This window comes from Danio rerio, chromosome 5 (genome assembly GCF_052040795.2).
Source record: "Danio rerio strain M-AB ecotype USA chromosome 5, GRCz13ab, whole genome shotgun sequence".
Classification (NCBI taxonomy): domain Eukaryota; kingdom Metazoa; phylum Chordata; class Actinopteri; order Cypriniformes; family Danionidae; genus Danio; species Danio rerio.
Window position 1 is genome coordinate 11,702,501 of NC_141025.1, and position 19,935 is coordinate 11,722,435.

Below are 19,935 nucleotides of genomic sequence, written 5' to 3' on the forward strand. Positions count from 1 at the left end.
TTAGAAAACTTTATTGATCCCGCAGGAAATTGCTTATGTAATGACTGCCATAACACACAAAACACAGAAACACAGAACCACAAGACAAAATAATACTGCTACTAACAATAACATTATACGAAAGCAAATTGTCATGAATAAACTAAAAAAAAACTGAAGAAGGCATGGAGGCGGTGGTTTTTTATATTTATGTAGGCTAGAAAATAATCAATTTTGAAATATTTTAATCCTTTAATTATTTTTCATTTGTAAAGATATTTGCGTATTGCTGTACATCCAGTGTGTATTAAGCAGTGTGTAAGCATGGTGCACAACGAACGTGCTCTACACTGGACTTTAGACCTGCTTTGATCTGGTCTATTGTGCAGTCTATTATAGTTCTTCAAAATAGCAATGTGCCTTAACACACCTTCTTTTTTAAACCAGAACGCCTATAGGCGCGCATTTGAGCGCAAATGCATTTGCTATTTGAACAGCGTGGTGCAAAACGTTAAAACCACTCTTGCGCTGAGCTGAAACTAGCAAATAACAATTGCAGCGCGCTTTGCGCCGCGTTGTGCTGGGTGTATGATAGGGCCCTTAAAGATTGTGTCTTTGCTTTTGTTCGCCTTTTAACGTTATTATTATTATTATTACTATTGTTGTTATTATTATTATTTATAATTATTATTATTTTTAATTATTGTTATTGTTAAAGGGCTCCAATTTTGGCCATTTAACAAGATGTGAAATAACCTTTTGTGTCTCCAGATTGTGTCTGTGCAATGCAATCTTACAGTAATTTGTAACATTGATTTAGTGGCTAATTCAAATTCGTGCCATCTCATTTGTACAATTTAGTACGATTTGCTCATCCCCCAAATGTTGGTTGCGTTAAAAGGTGGCGTTGGATGTATTTTGAAATCATACATTTTCGTACAACTTAACTTAAAATTTGTAAGAATTAGCCACTAAACTGACAAAACGTAAAATAATTTCGTTTTCACATGAGATCGGGCTGGTCTGTGATATTTCAGCTTAAATTACTCATCAGACCATTTATTGTGCCCTGTTGAAAACGTCAATTTTTGGGTCACAGGGTATTGTAGCTGTTTTTGTGCCTGTGCCTTTAAATGCAAATTGGCTAGTTCTCTCCACCCACTCAAAGTAAGTTCTCCCTGCCCACTCTCTGGACATTTCTCTTCAGAGAACTAAAACCAAGGTCCAAGGTGGGATGTCAGGATAAACACAGCAAAAAGACAAAAAGCAGAATGAGACCCACATTCACAAATACCACAGTAAGATGAATGAGGCACACCCAAATGCTGTTATTACAATCACGCCTGCTCACACAAACACACATGCTTTTGTGTGCTCATCCACTCATGGTAAATGTGACAAACAATAAAATATGCAGCTCTATAGAGATCCATTTTACAAAATAAACCAGATTTAACATCCACACACCAGAACTCCTGTTGATTGAAGCATCCTCATTTATAGTGGTGTACACTATGCAGCTGTGTTGATTCCAGCAGTTTTGAATTACATAGCTCAAATAGTATCATTCAAAATGCTGTAAAATACAAAGTCTAGCACTTGCTGCTTCTTAAAGTGCAGTTGGATCACAGATAGTTAGAACATATCTTTTAATCAAAGTTTCTTTGCAAATCCTGTCTTGTGGGCATGTTTATATGCTTTAATATGGAAACATAATGATAAAAGCCTGTCAATCAATATTGTCGGGCTAGAAAAATCTGCACAGCTATGTCATGTTGGGCCTCAAAATAGCTGAGATTTGCATCCTATTTTAACATCAAGACATTTTTAAATGAGACTTGTTGTGTTTAAATCGCTGCAATATGACTGTAGACACAATATGCCTACAAACGTTTCTTGCCAAACAGCTTCCAAACATGGATCTTGCATGATATGAACCATTTTAAGGGGACCTGTGATGCAAAACCACTTTTATAAGGGGTATAAACACAGTCGTGTGCCAGCTTTCTGTGAATATAACCAGCATCTAATGGAGATAATCTAGTAATTTTATTTGTTATAATCAGACTTGTTAAAAACAGTCTGCAGAAACACTTTGATTGACAGTCTCCCTTCGAATGTGTCATCAGAGAGGGGAAGCCCCGCCCATTAGTCACAATCTCTCCCTAACTAGCATAAGACATTAGTTTTGTTTTTGAATCTGCCATTATGCTGACACAGCAATTTGTAGCTCCGCCTTCTTTTAAAAAGAGCACAATCTCATTTAAATGTAAAGCGACAGTCACCAAAATGGCACAATTGGGTTTACGCCTAAATAGGTCAGTTTTAAAGAGTTATAAAACATTATCTGTGGGGTATTTTGAGCTGAAACTTCACACACACACTCTAGGGACATCAGAGACTTATTTTATATATTTTCTTTTGCCTTTAAAAAATGTGTTTTGTAGTTTAAATCTACAGATACAAAAGTGCAACAAAAGCAACACCTAACAGTGCATTTTAAATGCATTTCTTTACATTAGACTGAAAACACACACACACACACAAACACACACACACACAAAGTCAAAAAACCCAAAATGCACAAATGTACAAAAACGAGTGTTTTCCTGCAGTGATTCGCTTCATCAAACTTTAAAATGACCATTTCATTCAAACATGCTTTAATCCGGTGAGATCCGCATGCAAATCACCATCAATCCCATTTGATAAACCTGAATGGCGAAATCAGAGTCTATTGAAAGTCACTCTATAGTCTTTTTCTTTTCTTTCTATGTGAAATGGACGCTGATGTGTTACACTGGCATTGATCTGAAGAAAGTCCATCCTGAAAGAAGCTCTTTAATTAATCTCATGCATGAAGACTCAAGCCGCTTTCACAGCATTTGAACAGGAACTAAATCCAGTTCTCCAAATGCACACGGTTACGTGGCCTTTCACACACTTCAGAAGACAAATTTTCGGATATTAGCTCAAGTTACGATTCACTTTTGAGCGCAACTAATCTGCTACTCATCATCAGAGTCAACCTGATCATGCAGAAAACAGTAGCGTGATTTATGGAAGTGCAGGCAGATCATAAACAGCCATATTTGTGAGCTCTGCTGCAGGTGTGTGTGTGTGTGTGTGTGTGTGTGTGTGTGTGTGTGTGTGTGTGTGTGCCTGAGAGAGAGAGAGAGAGAGAGAGAGAGAGAGAGAGAGAGAGAGAGAGAGAGAGAGAGAGAGTTTGTGTGCTTGTGCATGCGTGTGTCAGGGGATTTGCATCATTGTGCTGATTTTCCAACAAAGACACCAGGTGGACTGGAGATAAGCCGATAATGATGCAATGCGCAGAGTTGGTAAATATCTCAAAATATAATGTAATGTAATATAATATAATATAATATAACATAACATAACATAACATAACATAACATAATATAATATAATATAATATAGTATAATATAATATAATATAAAAAATATATAAATAATAAAAATAAAATAAAAAATAAATGGTAATACAATATGATATAATATAATATAATTTAAAATAATATAATATAATATATAATATAATATAATTTAAAATAATAAATATAATATAATATAATATAATATAATATAATATAATAAATATAATATAATATAACAACATAACATAAAATAAAAAATAAATGAAGAAATAAAAATAAATAAAAAAAATAAAATAAAATAAATAAAATAAAATAAAATTATTTTTTTGCCAGATCGCTGACAACAGAGACACTCGGGGTCAAGTGGTGTGTGGGACATGAGTTATGTGCCAGAAATGCTAGCCCCATGCTAGCCATTTTAGATTCATTAAACAGTTTAGCTAGGTTATATTAGCTCCAGTTGCCCACTTACAGCAGTTACTACAATAATTTCTCTGCTCAAATACTTCTATTAAACTACTTAAAAATGGTGAAATAAAAAAAGAGAATTGAGAATAATCTGATTAGATATCAAGAATAAAGCCACTACATTTCAAGTAAAGTTATTTTGAGGAAAAATTTAATAAAACTGAAATAAAATATTGTGCAGCACGCTGGTGCAGTGGGTAGCACAATCGCCTCACAGCAAGAAGGTCGCTGGTTTGTGTCTTGGCTGGGTCAGTTGGCATTTCTGTGTGAATTTTGCATGTTCTCCCTGTGTTGGCATGGGTTTCCTCCAAGTGCTCTGGTTTCCCCCACAGTCCAAAGACAGTCTAAAGACATGCACTATAGGTGAATTGGGTAACCTTCGAACTAAGATTATTCAGGACCACACTTGAAACCAAGGGGTAAGAAAATTTCCCAGAATACACCTGCCACAATGAACCCGGAAGTAAGGGGATCCACAAATTGTTATTTTTGTCATTATTACGATGGTTGGTGTAGTCCTATCTCAATTCTTAGGGGTAAATTTTGAAGCCCTTCCCCTTCACCCTTGGTTGTAAGGGCCAAGGGGAAGGGCAAAGGGTACAAAAATAGAATTGGGATTGTGCCTAAGTGTCATTTAACTTCACAAATCGTTTTTTTTTTTTTTTTTTTTTTGCAACATGTATTTTAATAATGATGGTTGGTTCCTTTATTTAAAAGTTCAGATTTGATTACCATATTTTGTGTTGTTTACAGAGTTTGAGGTTTACTCTATCATTTTTATTCACACCTTAAAGTTTGCTTTTATTGTTCAGCATTTACACTTTGCCATTGCACGCACACACTTTGTAAGATTTTATTTATCAAGTTTAAGAGTCTCTGAAATATTTATGTTTATTTTATTATAAATAGATGAGATCTTTTTTATTTAAATATTTTTGTTTTTGACTATTGAAGCTATTTTCCTGAGTAATGTTGTTAAATTAAAATAAAATGGTTAAAAAAGTATTCCTAAATTTATTGTTAAAAAAATCTATAATTATCGATACCGAATGATATGAAACATGATATTGTGATACTTTTTTGCTATATCGTCTAACCCAACTTTAATCTCAAGATTATTTTACTTTTCGTTTTCTTCTAAACCAAAATCAAACATGGTTTTATAAGTATATTTGACAGTTAATGAAAGTTAAAGAATTCCCTACTTTGTTCAATTGAACATTAAATTGTATTAATCATAATTTCATAATGACTTACTCTTTTCTAACGTAGTTAACCAATAACAACAACAGCAAGCTGCTTAAAAGCGATAAACAAAACACTCTTTCAAGTCATTTCAGAGCAAATCATTTAAAGATTAAAATACACTTTATCTTTTTTCCTCTTCTCATTTCTGTGGGTTTACAAGCTGAGAGCCTGTTTCTGAGATTTTCATCTGTCTATTGAGGATCATCAGAGTTTTGGGCCTGACTGTTTATATGTTTATGATGAGCTGTGTGTGGATTACAGTGAAGGAGAACTGTGTGTCCAGCCAGAAAGTGATTTACAGCAACAAAACAACCAACTGTCATTCATTTTCAATGAGCGCTGAAGGAGATTCAAGGTGATTGGCGAAAACAATAACTGCTGCTGGAAGTCTTACAAAGATAGTGATAACTTTATGAATTCACTGGACACGCTGCCAGTCAAATAACCATACAGAAAAGCAGAAATGGATAGTAGGCATCTAGGAGCAGGACTGAAGACCTCTGCCCTATTTAAAAAAAATAAATAATTAAACATAACAATGTATAAAATATGAAAATTAGTACTTCTCTCTAAAGACAGAGTTTTGTATAATTATAAATTATCAGCATTAATTTGTAAGCATCAGTGAGATGTATCAGTATTTTGGCCTCTTATTTTACGTGGTCATGATGAAAGTGACGTCTACCAGTGATTATTGGTTGCACTCTTACTCTTTTCTCACCCTAGAATATGTACCCTGTAAACTGTTCCTAACATTTGCACTATAATTATCTGCATTTACAATTAAAGTGTTTAGTTATTGTATCTACTATTTATTTCTTCAGACTGTCTTACAGGCGAGGCAGTGGCGCAGTGTCGTCTTACAGCAAGAAGGTCGCTGGGTCGCTGGTTCGAACCTCGGCTCAGTTGGCATTTCTGTGTGGAGTTTGTATGTTCTTCCGGCCTTTGCGTGGGTTTCCTCCGGGTGCTCCGGTTTCCCCCACAGTCCAAAGACATGCGGTACAGGTGAATTGGGTAGGCTAAATTGTCCTTAGTGTATGAGTGTGTGTGTGTGAATGTGTGCATGGATGTTTCCCAGAGATGGGTTGCGGCTGGAAGGGCATCCACTGCGTAAAAACTTGCTGGATAAGTTGTCGGTTCATTCCGCTGTGGCGACCCCAGATTAATACAGGGACTAAGCCGACAAGAAAATGAATGAATGAATGAAACTCTTACAGCATTTCCCCTCAATGGGGGAACATTAGGGTTGATTGGGGAGGTTCTTTTGTCTCACCTGGACTTAAACTACTAAATGTTCATGGCCCATTAAACCTGCCCATGCATACTGCACTGCTCACCAAAATAATAATAATAATAATTTACAAAATGTAAAGCATTGTATTGTTGTTTTAAAACGATTGGTAATACAAATTATTTAGTCAACATGATCTCAAGAGGAAAAGTATGTATTTTAGATTTTGTCAGTTCTGTGGCTAATTTGTATGAGTTCATTCATATAAAAAAGGTCTGATTTTAAAGAGCAGGCGTGGCACCCAACCCCGCCCCTAAATCCAAATTTCACCAGGGGATAAGCAAATCTTGATAAATTGTACGAATAACATCGTACCAATTCATATGAAGTAGCCCCTAAACCAAAATTTATGAATCGCTGTGAGATTGTGATGGATTTAGCAGTAAATATTTTAGTCTACAAGACTTCAACTATTTACTATATGTTTTCTTTATGTTTTTTTTCTTAAAACATACTAGCCATGCATTATATATAAGGTTTGTGCGCAACAAAACAAAACAAAAAAATATATGTTAGCCAAGAGTGTGTAAGTAGAAGAAATAAAGACACATATCAGAACATATCTAAACATCCCCTGGACCCCAAAATCAACAAGCAAACATGAGATAACTGATTTCTCTTGATTCTCGCTTTTCCATTTGGTTGGTCAAGCAAAGTAAAAATAAACATGTATAGAAATATTCACACACACACACACACACACACACATATATATATATATATATATATATAAACAAAACATATTAAAATGTTAGAGATTTTTTTTTCATCTGTAATCAATAAATTTATCAAAATGTTCAAAATTTTAAGTTAGACAAAACAGACACAAATATTGGCATAATTGAAAATGGAAAAACGTAAAAAATAACATGCAATGCTAAAGAAAACACTAAGCAAACAAGCTTGTGGTTTGCTAAATTTGGTTAACACCGTAAAAAGAAGAGCGAAAGAGAACAAAACATAAAGATGTGATACTAATGATTAATTATGTTGATTAGTTTACACTGGATTAAAGAGAAAGGTGTAGAAGCAGTTGTTAATATGTAAATGCAAGTAAAATTTCAAAAGCAATTACAAACCATATAATAATAAAAAAAATAATAATACAAAAATAATAATAATAATAATAACAACAGTAATAATAATAATAATAATAATACATATTATTATTATTATAATTGTTATTATAACATATTAATAATAACACTAATAATAAAATAATTGAATAATAATAAAAAATAATAATAATAACAATAATAATAAATAAATATAATAATATAATAATAATAATAATAACAATAATAATAATAATAACAATAACAATATTAATAACAGTAATAATAATACATTGTTGCAGCACATTTGATTTTATTTATTTTCAATTTAATTAATTTTATTTCATTTCATTTTATTTTATTTTAAAAAAGCTTTGCTACGTTTCTACAACTAAGGTACATGAAGCACAATCGTCTGTGGTGTTTGAAGGCAGTAAACATCCACACTGCTCGCTGTTCTTTAGCTTTCTATAGAGGAAAGAGCACAACGAACTGTTCTTTCAGAAACGACTCAGGTCATTTAATGTGTGCAGCAGCCTGTTAGAGATGTTGTATCAGTTTGTAATAGCCTGTGTGCTTTACTTTACAGTGTCCTTACAGAGCAGAGAGAGCAACACGAGTTCAGCCGATTCAGAGAAAGCAGCGGCACGCATCCTAAAAACATTCTCCACAGTGCACCACCCTGGAGGAACTACAGCCAAAACACAGGTATAAAAGAGCACGAATGTGAAACTTTCCTGCCTGTTGTAATTATAATCAGGGTGCCACATAAAACAAGTTTATGACTGAGATGATATTGATATTTTTTTATAGCTATATCGCTTTTTAATGCCAATAAAATGAGCCAGGTCGTTATTCACTTATATATACACTTAAAGCACTGTACATTGAGCAGTATACACTTGGCTCCTATCAATCAATTGTCCTTTGTGGGCTAAAGATTATGAAGTGTGTTTGTTTGTTTCATGAATTTTCAAGTGGACAGATAATTATTTAGTAAACTATATAGCACTACTATGTATTAGAGATGCCACAATACTCAATGTAATATTGAACAGTTTGATACAACCTCCATAGTTCATTATGTATGTAGGGATTGCAGCTTTTCCGTTTTGCATTTCCTCCCTTCTTTAAATTACTCTCTGAACTGGCTCTGCATATTAGAATGTATGTTCATGTGCTAAACATCGTCTCCCTGTGAGTAAATGTCCTGTCAGTGAGCGCTAAAGTTAGTGATACTTTCACTTTTACCTTGACTATTGGGTTTTACAAAAAGTCCCATTGATGTACAATATCTCTTCTACCAATCCCAGGTAGCAAAGAATTCTGGCCCAGATTTGGCATAAATCTGGCACAGCAGGCATTCATCCGGCACTGGCATACAGCGTGTGGGGCAAACATGAACCGGATTTGGCAGAGGTGGTAGCGTATTTAAAGTGGCACACAATACTTGGGCCAGATACCAAATGTATCATTTGGCCCAGATGCTAACAATGGATATGTGGGCCATGTAAGTTTGGCCTATTTTGACCCACATTTAAAATACATTTTTATTAATTTTGAATAAAGGGAAAAAATCTACCAATCAGGTCGATTTGAGAAAAAGCACACCCATAGCGCACCTAAAAGGCAAGGCTTTATGGGTTTATCAATTTCATTGCAGTCGTGACACACCAACATATCTGGCCCAGTTCAGGCCCAGTTATGAGTTATTTAATTGGCTGAGACTTGGCCCAGATATGGTCCATGTCATGTACCGTAATTCACTGCGGAACCGCTGGTTGTGTGGGCCAGAGCTGGACCAGAGATATTTTGCTATGTGGGATGAGTCCAGGTCAAGACAAGCAGCATAGGTCAGAGTTACAGAAAAATACATAATACAACACACGAAGATAATATAACCATAATCAATTGTTAAACGTGCACTGTTCTAAATAGACAGACTTTAAAATATATTTAAATACAGTGAGAGATGGTACAGATGTTATATGTAGTAAATCTTGAAGCTCGTTCCATACATATGGAGTAGGGCTGGGTGATTTGACAAAAATGCAATCTCGATAAGTATTTTTCCATAGTGAACGATTGTTACGTCCTTTTAGATGTTAATATTAAACTAGGAGTAGATGACATATCAATCTGAGTGTTGTACATGTATATCGCGCGACTTACTCACTCCTACACCTCTCCGAGGCATCACTCAAACATATCAGTTAACTGGACAATTTCACAAGCATTATTAAATCGCAAACTTTAGACAAGAGCATTAAACAAGCAAAACACATTCTCTCAGACGAGCCCTCGCAAGAGAGACTGTCCTCACAGAGACCCACACAAAGAATAAGAGTGAGAAGTGGCGAGAAGGAAAGGGACAGAGTGAGAGAGAACGCCATTGCAGTTTGAGCTCGGCTTTTAAATGCTACGCCAACCAGCCATTGGTGGCGCAAACCCAGCATCAGCGGCCAACGTCATCAGCACGAAATGCGGATCCTCCAATGCCGTTCGTACCTGTAACACATGCATGAAACGACACACCCACATACAAACGAACGCACACACTTATCCAAAATACGTTCTGCAAGCGAACGTTACAACGATGATGATTTAGGTTTTTATATAAGTTGTTAATGCTTCCAGATTTAAAAGAGTACCCTATCAATGACTGAAGCCACAAAAATTAGAGGGTCCATTAAATGGCATAACATATTTTCATCCGATAGATTTCTGGTGGATGAAAATTCGGGAGATCTCTAGAATCAACACACTTTAGATTCTCATTGTTGCACATTTCTGCTGTGTGATTGGCTTTTAGAGTAAAAAAAGTCATTAGCTTATCATTGTTATTGACACCAATTGAATCACAATTCGATATATTATCATTTATCTGACCAGTCCTGGTGTAAAGCATACAGTATAGAGAAAGCAGATCAACTAACTCTGTATGAAAAATGGCAAATAAGAGTATATCTGCTAATCTATAGTACTGTATTACAAGTGTTAGAGCGGTACACCAGCAAACTATATACTGTATATCCTGGGGTAATTTACCAACTATAATATAAATGAAATCTACAGTCAGACATATATTGAAGCGACAAAAGAAACATGTTAAAAGTGAGTCTTTTACATTAGATAGAAAAAAAAAACACTTAAAAAAAGCCTAAAATTTCAAAATTGACAGTGTATGAAAAAAAAAATGTTTTAGCCTGCAGTGTCACGTCTTAAAAAAATCCTTTATTTAATCAAAATCTGTCACATTCTCTGCTTTGGGCTGGCAGAGCTCATCTTTAGGGTGGCAGCTGCCACCACGTGCCACCCTTGTGGCTACGCCCATGTGCCTGTTGGCATCAGATGCACTTTTCTCCCAGTCGTGCCGCCCTCACGTTACTTTGAGCTGTCAACCGAGCCTGGAGAAACATGGCACGTGTCTCTTTTATCTCGCTCTCTGATGTCTTGTGCAAGAAGGGAGGCAGAGCTGTGTGTTTTGCATTCGACGTCTCCGCTATTTTGCTCTGAATTTCCCATCAGGGATCAATAAAGCACAACCATTTCTTGCAAACTTTTTCACACTTTCACAGAATAAAAAGGTAAGAAAGGCTGTCTGGAGACACAACAAAGTCGTAGCGTACGTGACCTGAAGCTCTGATCGCAGTGGATGGAGAGTCTAATTGAAGAATTGTAGAAATCACCGAGCAGTGCTTCTCCATCTGACACATCGATCCAGGCCAAATTGAGATTTTTATTTTTAAGGGAATTAATTTTTTGCTTCTGGAAGAATAGTTTAACTACATTTCGTCTGTTCGAGTGGACTGTAATACTTTACAGCCCCAATGAGGATAGTTCTTGTAGCAGAGCTAATAAACTGTGATGTTACAGCAATAAAGCCATGGCTTTGATTCCCAGGAAAATATCACATACTAAATGCCTGTGATGACAAAGATGCATTAACTGATGAACATTCTGCAAAATTCATTCATGATTTAGTCTACATATAGGTTAACTATATACAGGGTGGGCCATTTATATGGATACACCTTAATAAAATGGGAATGGTTGGTGATATTAACGTCCTGTTTGTGGCACAATAATATATCTGAGGGGGCAAACTTTTCAAGATGGGTGGTGACCATGGTGGCCATTTTGAAGTCGGCCATCTTGGATCCAACTATTATTTTTGCAATAGGAAGAGGGTCATTTGACACCTCAAAATTGTTAGGAATTTCACAAGAAAAACAATTGTGTGCTTCATTTTAACGTAACTTTATTCTTTCATGAGTTATTTACAAGTTTCTGACCACTTATAAAATTTGTTCAATGTGCTGCCCATTGTGTTGGATTGTCAATGCAACCCTCTTCTCCCACTCTTCACACACTGATAGCAACACCGCAGGAGAAATGCCAGCACAGGCTTCCAGTATCCATAGTTTCAGGTGCTATTAAAGGAATTAGTTACTAGTTAATAAATCATTAGTTACTAGTAAATTATGGAAACTAATAACCGTAGCTTTTCTGATTTTGATTGTTATGCAGTCATGTGCACCTTTTATAAAGCTGCTTTGAAACAGTAATTATTGTAAAATGTGCTATACAAATAATCCTAAATTGAATTGAATAAATCAACACAAAATCAAAGGGCTATAATTTATTTGATAAAACATATTTTATTTGTAACCATGTAAAATGAATTACTGAAACTTTTATTCAGTGCCATGCACCCCACTTATGCTGCATGTTAATTATGACATTAACAACATAAAACTACATCTAGTATGCTAATTTGTTCATTGACATTCAGCCAATGCATGTATTAACTGCACTGGGTGTCGCATTGGATAAAAGCATCTTCAAATAGAATAGAATAAAACATTTAGATTGTAATATCCAAGAATGCATGGAAAATATGAGTAAAATGCATATAACACAAAATATTGTTCTAAAAAAAAAATAAAAAAAAAAATATATATATATATATATATATATATATATATATATATATATATATATATATATATATATATATATATATATATATACATATATATATATATATATATATATATATATATATATATATATATATATATATTTTTTTTTTTTTTTTTTTTTTTTTACAACAGTTCTGTCTGGTTCTTGAATCTGATTGGCTTATAGCCATGCGATATTTTGCCAGTAACATCAAATAAAGACCTCTTTACCCTTCACCTCTGTGTATTACTCCGCTCACATACAGAGACACTACAGTTTGACAAATATTACTGCTGTTAAACTACAAAATGGACTTTTGAAGCTTTTCAAGTCGACAATGTAGTTGTTTCGAATGCATTTATTTGTGAGAGTAGTGCCTATTTTAAAATATATATAATTTCTGAGAGAGCTCTTCAGCGACCATTAGCCTGCCATATAGTAGACCAAAGACGTTTGAAATTGTCTATCCACAAGATGGTGCCAGAACCGCATAATAAGCCATTGCTAAGATTAACTGTTTTTTCTTGAAAGAAGAAGAAAACAGTGTTTTCTTGAGCGCAAAGCTAAAAAACAGAAGCGCCGTGGTTTTTAAGGTGGACCGGATAGAGTAAATAAGAAACTGCGAATAAGAAGCTGGATTCAGCCTCGTCCCTCTTTATTGCAAACTCAACAGCAGTCTGGTAGTGATTGTGCTACTTTTTTCGAGGTTAATTATTGTGATATTGTAACGCCCGCTTAATGTTTAATATGCATTGTGTATAAATGTCCCCTTTAAGAGGATTTCTTCTGTGGTTGCTTCACCTTTGAGATGTGAGCACGCATGTATGGGAGCTCAGTTCAGTTCTGGCGAGCTCTGAGGAGAAGTGTGTGATGGTCGCTCTACCGCTGTATCATTCTTTTATTTCAATAATGTAACATTTTATTTTGTGATGGATGTTTGAGTGACTTTTTCTTTTCCTTTTGCCTACTCATTGTCGTTGACTGGCATGTATGTAGTTGACAGCACTTGGAAGAAACACATAAAGGCCAATAGGAAGAGCGAAATAGTTTCTGTCTCCTTTTTTTTGTTCCTTAATGTCTCCGGGTAAACACTGGGACATCTGCCACCCGTCACAATACCGACGACAACAGAGAAATACTGCAGACTGTGGGGAGATATCTCTGTAGACGGATGGCATTTCATGTCAAGTTCAGCCTTATAATCTTAACATGTGAGCAAAATCAACTGTTTTATCATCACTTTAGAAATTAGGATGTAGAAAATCATTCAAATATAAGTGCTAAAGTGATGTTGGTAAATTAGTAACGGCTTCTGTTGTTCTGACGTCAGCAGCAGATGTGAATGAATGGCGGAAGAAAGTAGTTTTATATATATATATATATATATATATATATATATATATTTATATATATATATATATATATATATATATATATATATATATATATATATATATATATATATATATATATATTTTGCAGGACACTTTTGGTTTTAAAAATCAGAACTATAAAATTAAATGTGGAAATAATTTGCTGAAAAAAAATTAATTGTGAAATATTCCGTACTGTGAAAATTTCCCTTTAAGTACTACTGTTGCTAATAAAGCTTGATGTAGAAATCTAACATTATAATAATAAATGATACTTTGTACAACCCATATTAATTTTTAGTCTCATTTTCAATAAATGATTCAGTTAGTGATTATATCTAATCTATAAATTGTTCCCCCAGTACTTCAAACACAGATTTGAATGCAACGAATCGAACGATTAATTAACATATGCAAATCACCATTATTTCCTGAATAACCCATCACTACTGTATATATATATATACAAACATCACTACTGTATATATAAACATATTCGCCTGAATACATGATGAAGCACAATTTAACACACTTAGCAAAGGCTTTTATCTAAAAATGATTATTATTATGAAAAAGTGCCTTATAATGTATTCAAACAGGCCATTTTATTCAACCCAGGCCATTTATTCATTATGGATACAAAATCATGGACAGCGAAGTATGTTTTTTCGCAGTTTTTGATTTTGCAAATACACAAAAGGCCGCTATGTACAGATTTTGATGATCTTAAATTTCTCTTGTGTGCCCTTTTCTCGCATAAATCCACCAGAGGGTGAAATATACATTTTAGCCGACCAGGTCAGCTTGCTGTCGACTGACCGACTGAACCACCAACCCCTTTCCCAAAACCAATCAACAATGTTTTTTTTTTTTAGCCTGTTGTTTTTGTTATGATCTTCACTGGATTCAAATCCCGTCGGCAGGGTCAACTCAGCTCCATGTCCCGAGTCTATGGGCATACATGGTGAGCCACTGGGAAAACTTCTAACACCAGAAAAGCCATCTGTACAGAATTAAGCAGTCAACTGGTAGCGCTAAAAGGAACAGAAGCCGTCTGCGGCATCATACTTCCCCATAGCATTCATTTTAAAGATAAAATGCAGCCGTATGTACCTCTGGCTACATAATTTGCGCTCTCCTGAAATGTAGACAGGGGTACGTATCCACAATGAGCCTGTGTTTATTTTAATGGTAAAGTATGTGTGTTCCCAAGGAATCAATTTCTAAATGTCTTAAAATGTTCAACAGAAGAAAGAAGCTCAAAAGTTTTTGAAACAAGAGTAAATTATGACAAAACTGCAATTTTTGGTTGAACTATACCTTTAAGACACTAATCATTCAACTCCATTCACCACTAGATCATTACCAGACCAAAAAAAAAAAAAAAAAAGAGGGAGACCAGTCCAAACACAATTAAAAACACTGAATTCAATCCACTGAATTTAATCTTCCAACAAAAGAAATTTCCCCATTATAACGGCGTCAGTAAAACGCTTCAGCCCAAACACAAAGACAGATGCGCAGTCTCAGCTAATGGTGAGTATCCTGAAGCTTCCAACATCTCCGAGCCCTGACGTTGATCTAATGTACACAGGCGTTTTATTGCAGTAAGCTAAAACTCCAACTCTGCACTCTTTAGTAAGTGAAACTGCTGCCTCTGAATACTTCAGCCTTCCACAAGGATGTTTTTTAATAATTCTGCTGCTTGATGGATAAACAATGGCTTCTGCGCATTCGCAACATTCATTATGCAAGGACACTCTCAAGGAATTTCGAATTAATCCCGAGCCTTATTACAGCTTTACAGCATCGAGGAACAACAAATAAACTCTTAGAGCCCCCATAAAAGGCTTGACTGTGTGTGAACGAGTGATAAATGAATCCAGCACTCGCAGTTGCACTTTCCTGGACATTTAATGGTTAAATAGATGAGTAATTAACAGGAAAGCGGCTCTGAATGTGTGTTTGCTACAGTGCTGAATGGTGAGCTGTAATGGTGGTTTTAGACTGCATGGTATCAATAGATGGATAAGACTTTTAAAGGTGGTGCACAGAGAAAGAGAGAGAGGCAGAGATAAAAGCTGAGCGTTGCTTGAAGGAGTGGAACATCAATATTCAATGGGCTCTGGAGGATACTCTTCTGAGAGTTTCTCCTCTGGACCTGAACACACACATGTAACTCACACGCACGCACACACCTGCTCATCTCTCTCTCTCTCATATCAGTGCACTCCACACCAACTTCATTTTCGCATCTACTACAAAAAAACAACAACACCAAGGTCATTTTATTTTTTCATGTATGGCTAGCATTTGATTTACATTGGTATAAGAAGGCTGCTTATACGGTTACCATGGTACAATCCCTATATGATTTGAAGTTTTTGAAGTTGCTATAGTAATATAGTGCTGTTTGTATAATTTAAAGCCCCTTAAAATGTCATTTCAATCATATATGATACGAATAAATAAAAAGTATTATTAGAAGTACCTTAAAGAATGCCAGTTTTGGACACTTAATTTGATAAAAAATAACATGTTATTAAATGAGGTACTGTGAAATGTAAAGGTTACCATGGTGTAAATCATGATTTTATTAGTAATATTAAATAACATGCACCCCATCAAAAATATTGTTCATTAATAACCCCATATTAATTGAGGGAATGTGCTTTAGGACTTTTGTAACAGAAATACTGTTAACTTTTGAAAAACTTGAAATATTTACTATGGTAAAATCATAATATTACATATATGTACCCCTATATACATTTCTGAAGAACACCAGATATGTCCAGGAGGTACGTTTTTTTTGCAGTTTATGTTTTCACGAATCCACCAGAGGTTGCTTTGTACGCTTTCTGAGATGTCAAATTTCTCTCATGAGAATCCCATTCTCACATGCCATTCACGCCTGCTGTTCTCACGTAAATCCACCACAGGCGGCTGTTGACTGACTGACTGACTGACTGATTGACCATCCTCCTCCTTCCCTAAACCCAACCAACAGTGTTTTCCAATGCATTGATTGACCAGCGCCTCCTACTTTCCTAAACCCAACCAACAGTTTCAAAAAGCAATCCAGATAAAGAAAAGCCCTCGCCTGATTTGTACCTTTTCAGATTTTACCACATTCTCACCCTGTTATTTATAATTTTATTTTATTTTTTGGCTTCTGTTTTTATCTTTCTGGAACCATTCTTTGCCAGGCTCAAACCCCGTCATCATGGTCAAGTCCTCTGTGCATCTCAAGTTCGCCAATGTGCATGGCGAGCTAACTGGACAAACTGGTAACAGCAGGAAAGCCATCCATACGGTGGTAAACATGTAGTTGGTAAATGTGAAAAGGAACAGTGTTCTGTATAGTTTTGTGATGTCCAGAAATGTATATAGGGCTACACTTCCAGAATGAGCCTTTGTTGGTTATTTTATATGAGGTACTTTCAAATGCGATGCCTTTATGAAAATTTACTCTAGTAAAAATGTTTTTCAAAAAATCATGTTTTTGGACATAATAAAATTATTTGAAGTAGCTTAAAATAACAATGTTACTGCAGCGTTTTCTCTTAGTTTTTGAGGTACTTTAAATGACATAAATAAATGTTTTTGGACACTTGCTATATTTTTTGATATATTATTTAATTGACCTTAAATTAGAAGGCTAGTGTATATATATATATATATATATATATATATATATATATATATATATATATATATATATATATATATATATATATATATATATATATATATATATATATATAATAGTGCCTCTTTTAAATATTTATCATTTCAGAGACTCAGCGCGTCGGCATCGTTGAGCCTGTCATACTGAGCAGAGTGAATACGGTTGACGTTCTGCCACAAGATCGCAACAGAGACCACATAATACACTCTTAGAGGAGAAAACTCAGCGTAATTTCAATCTACAGCTGATCAATTTATTAAAAAACAGGTGATTTTCTAAGTCAATCTCTCTCTTTTTGTATGTTGTGCTGAATTTATATCATAGTCTGGTAGTGTTGGCTTTGCTTTGACTTCTTTAGGGTTAGTTATTGTGATCTCCCAATTGCAACAGAGACATACTGAAAAATCTCTCTAGACTGATGGCATTCCATGCTGTTCAGCCTTATAATCTTAAAATGTGAGCAAAACCATCTGTATTATCATCACTCAAGATAATACGCAAGAGAATCATTTAAATACCAGCCCTGAAGTGACGTTAGCAATGGTTTCTGCTGTTCTGATGTCAGCTGCAGATGCGAATGAATGGTGGAAGAAAGTAGTTCCTCATACAAAATGATTTTTAGACTCTCTGTGTTTGATTTTCTTTTTTATGTACCTGATTGTGGCCTCAAACTGTTGTATAAACGCAATATTACTGGTGGGACACGCCTTCCACCAGTGCCGCTATACTGCCCTATTGCACTGCAACTCATGTGATATTGTGATATATATATAGTTTCAACACATACAATGGTAATACTGCGATATTATTTTAAATACCTTTTAAAAAGTAATAAAAGTAATAACATTTTCTTTTATTTATTTATTTATTTATTTATTTATTTATTATTTTAGGGGGGGGACATGGCACATCATCCAAAAAAAAAAAAAAAAAAAAAAAACTAAACAAAACAATACAAAAGTCACATATTTATATACAGACTAAAATACCAATGGCCCCTTTTACTAGTGAAAAAATGACATTAGTTTAAAGTATTTGCAGAATTTGATAATCTACACATAAACCTGTGGATGAGATTACGCAACACAGCAGTGAAGGTTGACCAACCAACATCCACAGCCATCTGGCGTGCACTGCAGCATCATATCATCTTCATATCTCTGTTATCTGACATAATACTATGATATTGTTTGAAATGAGTAAAATAATAAACCTTTTTTAACAGTTTTTTTTTTCTTTTGCTCTTTTGAGATACACTACCTTATACTATAGATTTCCAATTAAAAAAAAAAAAAACAGTTTGAACAGGTTTTGCTACATAATCTAAATACATGGCCAGAATTATATAATAGTCCATAGGCGATGCGCACAGGTGTACTTAGATTGCAGAACACATGTACATGCACGCAATGTACTATACATGCAAGAACATTTTAAAGTACAAAACTATTCTAATACAACAGTGTAAGTAAAAAGAAAAGCTGCGATAAAATATGAATGCCTGTTTGAAAATGCAAGCTGTCTCTGAGTGCAGCTGGTATTTGGGTTATGTTGTGTCTGTTACACAACCGTGTGCGGCATACACATAGACTGCACTAAAATAGAACCTGTCCTGCTCTCTAAAACACTTAAAGTGAGCGAGACAGCAAAACTGGAATGTTAGACTCAAACAAACTGTCAACTTAGAGACATTTAAAACGTTCAACTGGAAACGATGCATCAATATCCAAAAGAAATAATCATACAGATATTCTGATCAAACACTTTCTACAAAAAGTTCTGCTCATTCACTTCACTTTAACAAGCTGCTAGTATCTCAAAACAGATCTTTTTTTTTTCTCCAAAGAGTTGATATCATAAACTTTGCAAATCCATTAACAAGGCAGGTTTAAAATGCGCTCAATGATTGAGCAAAACTAGCAATTTCAGCCTGTTCCTGACAATTTTGGGGGCAATAAAGCACAGCGGTTATGCCCCACTTTTTCAGCAGTCTTGGTTCTGGAATCATTTTCCCATTTTCATTTTATGAAATGCGGAATAAATTACTTCATGAACCAAATAATTTTGATTTGAAGGAGAAAAAGATATACACAGTAATGTCTTTTTATTAGAGAAGGAACTCATTACGCTATTCACAATGCTTCTTGAAACAGGCCATGAAGCACAGCGGCTGGAATAACGAACAACAGTAATGCACTGAAACACATTCTACTGATCCAGAGTCAATTTATATCTGATACACTACAGGTCATATTTTAAAAGTCTCATGTTCATTTAAACTATTTGTTAAATATATGTAATGAATAAATTATTTATTTATTAAAACTGACACTTTTAATCCATTTTTTTCTTTATAAATAAATTGTAATGAATAAAATTGTAGTATGCTACACTCACCGGCCACTTTATTAGGAACACCTGTCCACCTGCTTGTTTTCTAATCAGCCAATCACCTGGCAGCAACACAATG

General features: G+C 34.7%; 1 protein-coding gene and 1 long non-coding RNA gene across 10 annotated transcripts in view; one reads left to right on the top strand and one right to left on the bottom strand.

Annotated features, from left to right (window-relative positions):
* Positions 1–19,935, top strand: part of LOC137495558 (uncharacterized) — a 386,993-nt gene that overhangs the window by 109,434 nt on the left and 257,624 nt on the right. For 6 of the 9 annotated variants that reach the window (XR_015490865.1, XR_015490859.1, XR_015490864.1 and 3 more), the window contains exon 3: positions 8,037–8,144. This is a non-coding gene — a long non-coding RNA (uncharacterized LOC137495558). Of the gene's footprint in view, positions 1–8,025; positions 8,659–8,749; positions 12,398–17,573; positions 17,748–19,935 lie in introns of those variants that run through there. The other 3 variants (XR_015490862.1, XR_015490866.1, XR_015490858.1) reach the window with 3 other exon arrangements.
* The window catches only part of rtn4r (reticulon 4 receptor), a 175,770-nt gene that overhangs the window by 104,332 nt on the left and 51,503 nt on the right, over positions 1–19,935 (bottom strand).